This window comes from Cebus imitator, unplaced genomic scaffold (assembly GCF_001604975.1).
Source record: "Cebus imitator isolate Cc_AM_T3 unplaced genomic scaffold, Cebus_imitator-1.0 Scaffold895, whole genome shotgun sequence".
Classification (NCBI taxonomy): domain Eukaryota; kingdom Metazoa; phylum Chordata; class Mammalia; order Primates; family Cebidae; genus Cebus; species Cebus imitator.
Window position 1 is genome coordinate 94,317 of NW_016108210.1, and position 12,358 is coordinate 106,674.

General features: G+C 55.8%; 2 pseudogenes; one reads left to right on the forward strand and one right to left on the reverse strand.

Annotated features, from left to right (window-relative positions):
• Nucleotides 1-325: 325 nt before the first annotated feature.
• Nucleotides 326-7,031, reverse strand: LOC108298140 (annotated as a pseudogene).
• A 3,118-nt stretch (nt 7,032-10,149) lies between these two features.
• Nucleotides 10,150-11,303, forward strand: LOC108298141 (annotated as a pseudogene).
• Nucleotides 11,304-12,358: the final 1,055 nt, after the last annotated feature.

The window sequence follows — 12,358 nt, forward strand, 5'->3', positions numbered from 1 at the left end:
GTCTGGCTTCCTGGAGGAAGCCACATGGAGGGCCCTTTATTTTTTTTGAGACCAAGTCTCCTTCTGTTGCCCAGGCTGGAGTGCAATGGTGCGATCTCACTCACTACAACCTCCACCTCCCAGGTTCAAGTGATTGTCCTGCCTCAGCCTCTTGAGTAGCTAGGATTACAGGCACCTGCAACCATGCCTGGCTAATTTTAATATTTTTAGTAGAGACAAGGTCTCACCAAGTTGGTCAGGCTGGTCTTGAACTCCTGCCCTTGTGATCCACCATGGAGGGCCTTCTTTAAGAAGATGGCCAACACCCCACAAGCAGCCCGTTCCACTGCGCCTGTCCCAGTTCTGTACAAATGTGGGATTTCGTCTAGCAGATCCCCAAGGCAGAGGAGAAAAGCAGGACAGCTAACCTAACCCCAGGCTCTCTAAGGAAGCCAACACCTATAAGTGTCTCACAGGAGGCGCGTGTCCTTGGCCCCGAAGATGCTGCGGGCCATCCCTGCAGTCCTGGCTAGGCAGCCGAGCGGCAGGCCTGGCAGATGCTCTGGGCCCAGGGGTTGAGCAAGGCAGTGACCTAGTGTTTGGGAGCTGCGGCAGCCTGGAGGTCACACCATGGTGACCCCACCAGAGGAAGGGGTTGGTGTTTGCAACACAGCAGCAGGCATGAGCCTGAGGCAGCTGGTGCTTCACCCATGCCCTGCACACTTGGCAGTGCTCTGGGAAGGGGCAGCCCCAGGATTGGCCGAAGCACAAGGGGGTTTTGCCCTACCTGCTGCCCACCCGGCCATCGGGCTGTCCACCCAGAGCCCCATCGCCAGTGAAGAACCAAATGTGAACAGGGTCTGGAGCCCAGGGCTTTGCCTCTGACGACCTTGGGGACCCAGCCCTGCCTCTGCTGTGTGCCTGCTCTGGGCTTAGGGAGACTGACCCATCAGTGTGGCTCTCTCTGGAGCCATTATCACCCAGACCGGGCCCTGTGCACCCAAGCTACCGGTGGGACCTCTCAGCCCGCTGAGCTCCCTAGTGGCCTGTGGGAAGAGTGGGGTCTGTCCTTGAGCCATAGGCTTACTCACCCCTCACCCACTGAACAAAACCACCCTGGAGAGCTGACCTGACACGAGATGAAGGGGCAAAGGGACACAGAAAAGAGCAGAGACCCCAGCCCCCACCCCGCCTCAGGTGACCACAGGACAACCTGCTCCTATCTGCGAATGGTGGGGCCTGAGCTGGGGAGGGGCCAGAGCACACACACACAGTCTCTGCTGCACTGGAAGCCTGCTTTTCAGAATGCCCCTGCCTGCCCTGGGCCCCCAGACAGCTCCTCTGGGTCTGCCCATTGTACTGCCACTGTTGGCCAATCCACAGTGGGCTCCGGGCAGGGTAGTGGGCAGGCACACTGCGCTCCAGCGGTGGCACACTCAGGAGATCCTTGTCGCCTGCAACACAGAAGCTTGTACCTGTAACCTGGACAAGTCCTGGCCTGCCCTGCCTCACAGCCCTGCTCCAGAACACGACTCTTCACACCCCAGAAGGTTCTGGTGAGGCTTGTGGCAAAGCCTGGGAATCTGACTCTTGGATTCCAAACCTGAAGCCTAGAGTGCCCTGCATCGACGGGTGCCCAGATGGCCTGCTGCCCACCTCCCTAGGGCCCCAGGCAAGCAGAGCTGCATCTGTTAGGGAGGTGAGGGTGTGTGGGCTCTGGAGGTGGGAGCAGAAGCATGGCCAGAGGCATGGCCAGGCTGTTCTGAGCCCAGTGTATCTAAGGACAGAGCAGACAGCCTGCAGGGTGGCTTCTGGGCACTGTGCCCTCCAGCTTGGACGGCAGAGCCCTGGGGCTGCAGTAGGGGCTTGCTGTGGCCCTCCTGGACAGTCGCCTGGCTTGCAGATCGGGTGGACAGTGCCATTGTTGCTGCAGTGAGAGGATTCAGGTTTACCCGGAACTTGGGTTCCAGCCTGGCCACCTTGCCAGGAGCGTGCTGGGGATGCTCTGCCACTTGTTGTCCTCAAGCCTGCCTTTCCACGTGCACACAACGGGGCCCTGGGGAGGAAGCATGGTGACCACACCAGGCACCCATGGCCCAGGGCTGCCCGCCCTCCGCTCAGCCCAGCCCAGCTGGATGTATGTGATGGGCGGGCTGTGGATGGCGGTCATGGCTGCAACAAATGTGTGGTACAGGAAACGGCTGAAGACGGGTGAGCAGATGTCAGCCAGGACAGCATCTAGGAGCGGCTGGCATACGTACTGCTGTTTGGTCGGTGGCACTGGGGGCAGTGGGGGAGTGGGCCAGAGGCAGGATGGGCAAGGTCAGTAGCCTGGGATCTGAGGGTTCCCCATGGAGGGGACCTTCCCACCCCAGGCCCATCCTCACTCACAGCCAGATTCCCAAGACCTCTCTCATAGCCTCCACCCTTGTGCAGATAGTGTTGGCAGATCCTGGTGTAACTCCCCACCCCACTCTGGGCCTGGTGGCAGAGGCATCTACAGGAGCCGCAGACAGAGGGTGGCTTCTCCCACTTTCCCACCCAGGACCACAGACCTGGCCTGGAAAAAGTCTGGTGGGCAGGGTCCCAAGTCAGGCCCAACTCCCACCAAGCCACCCTGACCTTGCAGGCCCCTTCCAGCAGTGCTCCCGGGAGCTCTTGGGGGAGTCCCAGTTCCCCCAGGGGTGCCCAGCATCCCACTCACCTGCCATGTTATTCTTGAGTTTCTCCAGGGCGATCTCACACTTTGGCAAGGTCTTCAGGGGACTTGCAGAGAGAAGGGACTTGGGCTGAGCTCCGTGCTGGAGGGCTGGGAGCCACGGCAGCTCTCAGGCTCAGGTCTGGGATCCTGGCTACTGCCACGGGGCCTTGGCCCTCAGGAGCCTCTGCAGGAGCTCCCATTAGCAGACCAGCTATTCCCAGACCCAGAGTCTAAGCAGGCAGCCCTCACCCCCAGGAGCTGTCCGTTCCTGGTTGGCAGAGTGAGGCAATGGGTCAAGAGAAGGGACAGTGGCCAGGCCCTTGACAAGGCTGGGAAGGCCTCAGTTGCATCTAGGCCAGTCCTTGTCCCGCTCAGTCCTACAACCCTAATGGAGGATCTACCCAAGAAGGCCACCCAATAGTGACTGGCATTCCATCCATGCAAGAAAATAGACCCTTCTGACAGGGTGCAGAGACAGCCTGAGTTGAGGTTGAGAGGGAGGTATAGGCCAATGCTCGTGCAGTTCTGAGCCACAGCCGCCCGTGCCCGGTGGCCCTGACTTCCACCTGCGTCTCACCAGCACTGTCTTATTTCATTCTCATGACAGCACATATGGGCTGCAAATGGGGTAAATGAAATGCAGTCCTTCTTGCCTACACTCACCGGTAAGTCAGGGGCAGAACTCCAGGTCAGGCTCAAGCCCATCACGGCCAGCTGGTGGTCAGCCCACTGCAAGCTGGTCCCTCAGCTACTGGCTGGATGAGGCTTGGCTGTGATGGCCCAGCATGAGGGCCACAGCAGCAGCCAGTAGGGCAAAGGCCAGGCATTGGCCAAGATGCAGCCTGGGCTCAAAGCCCCAGCACACACTAGAGTGGACCTTGGGAGGCCTCTGGCCAGGGCCCAAAGAGCTGCCTGGTGCCTTTGCTAAGCCCACATCACACCAAGTGCCCCAACCGCGGCTGGACCACCCATGCCCTTGGGGACCATCCTTGGGCTGTGGGCAAAGTTCACCACCTGGAGGGTCTGTCACAATGTCCAGAAGGCTCTTCATCTTGCTCAGGTCCTTTTTTCTGTCCAGGACAGCAGAGGGGACACCAAGAAGCCCTGTGGTGTCCCCAGGGCTCTGGCCCCCACCCTAACTGCAACCCACTTTGATTCTTGTCAGTCTTAGTGACTGTGCAGTGCAGGGGCTCGATGTGCTTCAGCTCTTCAGCTCATCCAACTACTGCTGCTCCTCGCCTGGCTGGAGCCAGCTGGGCTCATGACAGAGCTGGGGTCACCTCAGGACACGGGCGGGTGAGGCCACAGCTCTAAACCCTCAGGTGGGGAGCTTGGGCTCTGAGGGTCCCAGAGCTCACATGTCCCGTATGAGCTGAGGACTTGTAAAGGTGAGGGGTAACCTCAGCACCTCAATCTGCCAGGCCACATAAAGCTAACACGGGGCTGTGGACCTCAGGCCTGACTTACCTGGTGTGTGGAAAGGTCTAGGGGAGGGGAAAGTGGAGTTCTGTGGGGTCTGTGCCATCACTGGTTGCTGGGAGGGATGCGGTCTGAGGCTGGGCAGGAAGTTATGGGGGATGGGGCAGGGTTGGGGCTGCAGCCGAGTGAGGGGAGCATGGCAGCAGGGGCCCAGGCAGGGCAGCCTTGAGGGCCAGGCGGGGAGGGCACCCAGGCCAGGCCTACCTGACATTGGAGTTGGACTGGGAGCCGGGCTTGCCAGCCTGCAGGGACAGCTTGGGGGAGCGGGTATCAGCTTCAGGATCTGCACCTTTGGCCTGGCGATGGCGAGGATAGCACGGGGAGGCTGCTCTGGCTGACCTAGATGCCGAGGGGCTGAGCCGGCGCACGGCCGCATGTGCGCCTCCACACCACCTGCGAAGTGCATGCACAGTCCTGTCCTCCCACAGCCTCACCACACAACTGTCTTCATCCAAATGCCACCTGGACACACACAGGCACACTCCGCTTGCTCAGCACACAGCACAAGGTGACTGAGGGGTTGGCAGGGGCCAGGCATGGCAGCCCTTGCTCCCTGGCCAGAGGTCCACAAGGACACCAGCCTCAGGGCTGTGTCGTGTGTGTGTGAGGAAGAGGGCAGTCTGCCAGGAAACACCCTTGGCTGGCACTAGGCTGGCCTTCCCTGCCATGCCTGCCTATCCTGTGACACTCTCCTCGTGGGTCGGTGAGGACCCTGCTCCGCTGACCAATGAGCCTTTCTGCATGTTTCCACGAGCCCCCGTAGCCCCCACGCTGACTGCACCGAGGGCAAGCCCAGTGGGTGTGGCCGTCTGTTGTGGTTAATGCATGCAGTTGCAAGGCTGGTCCCAAGCTGTGTCCTACCTGGACCTGCTTAACTGGGGCAAGGCGGCCCTGGGAGGCACACACATACCCGTGGTGGTACTTGCATTGGCCCACACCAGCACCCCTGGGAGAGGTGAGCTACTCAGTGTCAAAGGCACCTGGCCCGGAGCCTGGTTCAGCCACGCAGGTGTGTGCCTGAGTCCGCTGAGGCCCTGTCTGTCTGTGGAGCGAGGCTGCTTCTCTGCTCCCAGCCCTTGGTGGGCATGACACAAACCACCCCAGTGTCTGCACCAGGGGTAGCACTGTCTTCATCATGAACTCTGAGTGATGACACCATACCACCCAGACAAGAATGTGTGAAACAGCCACCCCTTCCTGGGGCGGAGCACAGACGGCAGCTCCGATGGGAGGACAGCTGCTGCCAGCTCTGGGCGTCTGTCCTCTCTCTGTCCTGACTCTCAGCAGAGAGAGCTACCTCGCCCAGTGCTGGTAAGAATGACATGAAGTCCCGGCCCCTTGCTACATGGGGGGCACCCTACAGGCCCTGCTAGCTTTAGAGGTCCCCGAGAGCCCATGGTGGCATTTCCCATGCCTTAGTCAACCCCCGCACGCCGAGCATCCCCATAGCCTGTTTCCTAGGAGCCTGGCTTACCCTCTCCCGGCTCCCAGACTGCCCATTGATGTAGATCAACTCAGAGCTTCTCCTGGGCACTCTGCACATGAAAGCCTGCTTGGGGCCATGGCTCACACCACACCAAAGCGCTGCCACAGTGCTGTGGGTACTGGAATAGAATTGCTGCTTTCTCAGTTCCACAAATTGGGCACCAGGCCCACAGCCCACAAGCAAACAGAACACTGCCCTCCTCACCACCCCACCAGGCAGCAGAGGGCGGGGTGGCACTGCCATTTCCTCAGCACCACCCAGACCAAGCTCCTGGAGTGAAATGCTGCTTCTATCCTGGCTGTTATATGGGGGTGCCTGCTGGTGCTGCACGGATGCTGGGTGCAGGCTGCTCCTGAGCCATGGGAGACTGGGGGTGGGGGGCTCAGGCACAGGGTGTGACCACGGCAGGGCACTTCCAGCACCGCTGAGTCAGAGGCCCCAGTCCAAATCCAGTGGCCCTCGGGACATCAGCCGATGGAATAAACTGTTTACACTACTTTGTGGTCAGGAGACCCCTGCCTGGGAGAAGAGGGGCGGAGTGCAGGAGCCCCAGCCCTGGCCTCAGGCCTCATCACTCAGCTGAGTGGAGCAAAATGGCTCGTGGTGATTCTCGCTGAGGTCAGCAAGGTCAGAAGAATCCCGCTGAGGGGCCGAGGTGCAAGGGTCTCATCTGAGCCCTGGATCTCGACTTGGTGGCTCCCTGGGGGCACTCTCCATCTGTAAAAGGCTAAATGCTCAAACTATGACCTGCTGCAGTGAGAAGCAGTGAGCCTCTGCACATAAAGAGCTTAGCTTGAGGTCTGGTGCATATCACACACTGAAAACGTTGGGGGGCACTTTTTGTGTTTATAAAAATCAGTTCTACATGCTGCTGCTAGTCATTCCCCCATATACAACAATCCAACCTGACTCCTTGAAGCCAGTGGATACTGAGCCAGAGGCTATGGGAAAGGAGGAGAAGTGGTCCCAGCAGACAGAGCTCAGGGAACCCAAAGGGGCCTGGTCAAGGAGATACCAGCACCCTGGGGAACTGCACCCTGGCCTCTGCCCACGTTGGCCTTTTTTCCACCATGGCCACACAGCCTACTTCCTTTCCTCCTACTTCTGATCCTCTGGAGAGCTCTTTCACCAAAGCCTTTCTACCAGCAGATTACAGGCGCTTCTTCCCCTGCAATCCAGCAACTACCAAAAGGGAGGTCTCTGACAAAGAATGCAAGTTCCAGTCAGTAACTACGTAAAAGGCACCTCTGGGGTGACCCAGGGGGTTAGTATGCAGGGAGAACAACAGCTGAACATGCCCTGAATAGGGACCCAGGCCACTCACTGCTGGTGCTGCTGTGCGCGGTGCGTGGTACCAGGCTTGGGGCCACATGGACCGAAGGCCATCCTGGTTCAGCCTCCACTTCTTCCTCTGTAGGACAGAGCTGCAGGGGCACCGCTACACAAGCCAGGATGGTGGCAGTGCCCACACCCGGGTGTTCAGGGATGGGTAGGGACCACTGTCTGCTAGGATTATACAGGCATTTCCCTTACAGCAGAAACTGAATTGTCACATTCTTTTAGCAAACTCGAAGCTTTCACAACAAACCCACTAAAATGGAAAGCCTGTATGATTGGAGAACTTCAGCTTCATGTTATTCTCAGAATCTCAGAACAGTGCCTGGCACACAGAATGCATGTGGTAACTATTTGTTAACAAATGACTATGCCATGGAATAATTCCAAATTTCATACGATAAAGGGAAGCCAGAAATTCACATCCCTGAAAAGCACAATGTACACAGAAGTCTACCTCTACCTAGAAAGGAGATGTGTGTAATAAATGACACACTCTACACAGCACTCTACAACAGCATGGCCCAATGCTACTCCTGGAGTCCATGCTGGCCACTGCAGCAGCCACTAGTTTCCCTGTGGGTAGATGAGGGCTTAAAATGTATGTGGTGTGACTGAGGAACTGCATTTTTCCTTTGCCTTTTTTTTCGTTTTGAGACTGAGCCTTGGTCTGTCACCTAGGCTAGAGTGCAGTGGCGCGATCTCAGCTTACTGCAACCTCCGCCTCCTGGGTGTAAGCAATTCTCCTGCCTCAGCCTCCTGAGTAGCTGAGATTACAGGTGTGCGCCACCATGCCCATCTAATTTTGTGTTTTTAGTAGAGATGGGGTTTCATCATGTTGGTCAGGCTGGTCTCGAACTCCTGATCTTGCGATCCACCCACATGGCCTCCCAAAGCCTTGGGATTACAGGAGTGAGCCACCACACCAACCTGTTTTATTTAATTTTAGTTGATTTTTAGTTTTTTTTTTTCAATTTCTTTTTACACATATAGTTTAATTAGAGACAGTGGGTCGCTATGTGGACCAGGCTGGTCATGAACTCTTGGCCTCAAGAGGTCCTCCCATCTCAGCCTCCTGAAGTGTTGGGATTATGAGTGTGAGCCACTGCGCCTGATCTAATTTTAGTTAATGTAAATGTAAATAGCCACACATGGTTAGTGCTACACTATTAGACAGCACAGCTCTAGAAAGCAAAACTTTTGCTTAGCTATTTTTTTTTTCTTTTTGAGACGGAAATTTCCTTCTTTTTGCTCAGGCTGGAGTGCAATGGCATAGTCTCAGCTCACTGCAATCTCCACCTCCCGGGTTTAAGCGATTATTTTGCCTCAGCCTCCCAAGTAGCCGGGGATTATAGGCACCTGCCACCATGGCCAGCTATTTTTTTTTTTTTTATTTTTTTTTATTTTTAGTAGAGATGGGATTTGGCCAGGCTGGTCTCAAACTCCTGACCTCAGCTAACCCGCCCTCCTCAGCTTCCCAAAGTGTTGGGATTACAGGCATGAGCCACTGTGCCTGGCCAGCTTCTGTTTTATTTTTTATCATGAAAATACCTTCAGCATAACTATTTTATTTTGTTTTACTATTTTTTCAAGACACAATCTCACTCTGTCGCCCAGGCTGGAGTGCAGTGGCTTGATCTCAAGTCATTACAACCTCTGCCTCCCAGGTTCAAACAATTCTCCTGCCTCAGCCTCCCGAGTAGCTGGGATTATAGGTGTACACCATGCTCAGCTAATTTTTGTATTTTTAGTAGATACGGGGTTTCACCATGTTGAATATGCTGGTCTTGAACTCCTGACCTCAGGTGATCCTCCTGTCTCAGCCTCCCAGTGCTGGGATTACAGGTGTGAGCCACCATGCCCAGCCAAGCATAACTATTTTACACTGAAAAGACCTAGATCCTTTCAAGAAACACAAGCTGGGCTTGGCTTCATTTAAAAACAACAACAACAACACAGGCAGAGCACGGTGGCTCATGTCTGTAATCCCAGCATTTTGGGAGGCCAGGGTGAGAGAATCACGAGTTCAGGAGATTGAGGCCATCCTGGCTAACATGGTGAAACCCTGTCTCTACTAAAAATACAAAAAAATTCAGCTGGGCGTGGTGACACATGCCTGTAGTCCCTGTTAGGAGGCTGAGGCAGGAGAATCACTTGAACCTGGAAGACAGAGGTTGCAGTGAGCTGACATGGCATCACTGCACTCCAGCCTGGGCAACAGAGCAACTCTGTCGCAATTAAAAAAAAAAATTTCCCCAAATATTTGCAAATTATATAGCTAATGAGAGACTTACATCCAAATGCATAAAGAACTATTACAACCCAACAGTAAAAAGACTAACAACCCAATTTAAAAATGGACAAAGGACCTGAATAGGCTTTACTTCTAAGAAGATATACAAATGGCCAAAAAGCACATGAAAAGCTGCTCAACGTCATTCATTAGTCACTAGGCAAATGCAAATCAAAACAATGAGACACCTCCTCATACCCGCTTCAATGGCTACAGTTAAACAGTAACAAGCACTGGAGAGGATGAGGAGAAAACTGGAACCTCATTTAAGCTCCTGGTAAGAATTTAAAATAGTGCAGTTGATTTGGGAAACATCTGGCAATTCCTCAAAAGGTTAAATACAGAGGTCCCATGTGACCCGGTAACACTACCCCTAGGTAAACGCTAAAGAGAAATAAAAACACAGTCCACACAAAAACTTACACATCAACTATTTTTCTGTTTATTCATAATAACCAAAAAGTAGAAACAATGCAAATGTCCACCAACTAACGAAAGCTAGAAAAAAAATGTGACATGGTCATCCAGAAAGACAGTATTTGACTATCAAAAGGAATTCATACCAAGCATGATTCACAGATCTGGAACCTTGAAAGCATTATGCTAAGTGAAATAAGCCAGTTGCAAAATAAAAACATGTATTATACAATTGTATTTATATGGAAAATCCAGACTAGGCAAATCCACGGCAGTGAAAAATGTAAGTGTTGGCTGAGGATTGAAGGAAGGGGGTGCGTATGTGTGACTGCTAGCAGGTAAAAAGTTTCTTTAAAAAATGCAGACTGGGGAGCGGGCGCTGCTCGTGCGCTGGCGGGCGCGGGAGCTGGCGCGGGTGCCGGGCGCCGGCCGGCGGGCGGCCGGGCCGGGTCGCGCGCCATGGAGGCCCAGGGCCCCAGCTTCGCGTGCCTGCTGCCCCCTGGCATCGCGCCGGTCACATACCTGTTCGCCTGCAGCCCGAGCGGGACCCCGCGTCCCCCGCGCCGCCGCCCCGGGGCCCGAAGCGGAAACTTTACAGCGCGGTCCCCGGCCACGAGTTCCTCGCTGTGAAGGCGCACAGCCAGCAGGGCGAAGGCGAGATCCCGCCGCACCGCGGCGAGGCGGTGAAGGTGCTCAGCACTGGGGAGGGCGGTTTCTGGGAGGGACCCGTGAGAGGCCGCACAGGCTGGCTCCCCGCCGACTGCGTGGAGGAGGAGGTGCCGGTGAGGCAGCATGACACGCGGCCTGAAACCCGCGAGGACCGGTGGAAGCGGCTCTTTCGGCACTACACAGTGGGCTCCCACGACAGCCTCACCTCACACAGCGATGATGTCACTGATGACAAAGCGGCTGTCCTGCAGAAACGGGACCGCGAGGGCTTTGCTTTGTGCTCCGGGGAGCCACAGCAGAGACCCCCGTGGAGGAGCTCACCGCACACCAGCCTTCCCGGCGCTGCAGTACCTCCAGTCGGTGGACGTGGAGGGTGTGGCCTGGAGGGCCGGGCTGCGCGCAGGACACCTCCTCATGGGGGTGAACGGGCGAACGCGCTGAAGGCTGGACACAAGCAGGTGGTGGCTCTGACCCGCCAGGGTGGCGACCGCCTTGTCATGAAGGTTGTGTCTGTGACAAGAAAGCCGGAAGAAGACGGCGCTCGGCGCAGAGCCCCGCCGCCCCGCACGAGGGCCCCAGCACCACACCCACCCTGCGCTCCAAGTCCGTGACCGCTGAGCTCCAGGAACCGGACGAGCTGGACGAGATGCTGGCAGCCGCCGCAGAGCCGGCGCTAAGGCCGCACATCGCAGACGCGGACTCCAGAGCCGCCACAGTCCAGCAGCCGCCCACCAGTCGGAGGATCAGCCTGCCGAGATCAGCTCATTGAACGCCAGGGCCTCCCAGGCCCAGAGAAGCCCCCGGGCTCCTTGCGGAAGGGGATTCCACGGACGAAGTCTGCAGGTGGCACCTGTTTCCACCCTGCCGCCCAGCCTCCCAGATATGGGACCTTTTCGAGGCTGCATCTTCAGCGTCCTTCCCCTCTGTGTCTCATCACGCCCTAGCCACCGTCACACCCCACAATCACTGTCTCCTTTCCTGACCCAGATGGGAACATGTCACTACCCTAGCCACCAAGCATCCCTCCAGGCATTCACTCCCCCGTCACCTGCACACCTGCGATCCATCCACCCACAGACCTGCCCACTTGTCCGTCCCTTGTTCACACAAACCCAGGACACCCACCACCTGTTACACATCGGAGTAAACCTCTCAGCACTGAAAAAAAAAAAAAAAAAATGCAGACTGGGCTGGTGACCTGCCTCACGCCTATAATCCCAGCACTTTGGGAGGCCAAGGCGGGCTGATCACCGGAGGTCAGGAGTTTGAGGCCAGCCTGGCCAGTATAGTGAAATCCTGTCTCTACTAAAAATACAAAAATTAGCTGAGCATAGTGACGTGCATCTATAATCCCAGCTATCCAGGAGGCTGAGGCAGGAGAATCTCTGGAACCCCAGAGGCAGAGACTGCAGTGAGCTGAGATGGCGCCACTGCACTCCAGCCTGGGCAACAGAGCAAGACTCTGTCTGAAAAAGAAATGCAGACTGGGCACAGTGGCTCACACTTGTAATCCCAACACTTTGGGAGGCCAAGGCAGAAAGATAACTTGAGATCAGGAGTTCAAGACCAGCCTAGGCAATATGGTAGGACCCTGTATTAGAATCTTTTTCTATTTATTTATTTATTTATTTAGTGTGTATGTGTCTGTGTATGTGTTTTAGGCAGGGTCTCGGCTCTGTCACCCAGGCTGGAGTGCATGGAGTGCAGTGCTGCCATCTCAGCTCACTGCAGCCTTGACCTCCAGGCTTAAGTGATCCTCCCACTTCAGCCTCCCAAATAGCTGAGACTACAGATGTGTATGCCAGGAATCCCAGCTAATTTTTAAATTTTTTTGTAGAGACGAGGTCTCACTATGTTGCCTGGACTGGTCTTGAACCTGGTCTCAGCAATCCTCCTGCTGTGGCTTCCCAAAGTTCTGGCCTCCCAAAGTGCTGGTATGAACCACCACACCCAGCCTCTTTTCTTTTTTGATTGAGGTTTAACACTCAATCAAGTGCAC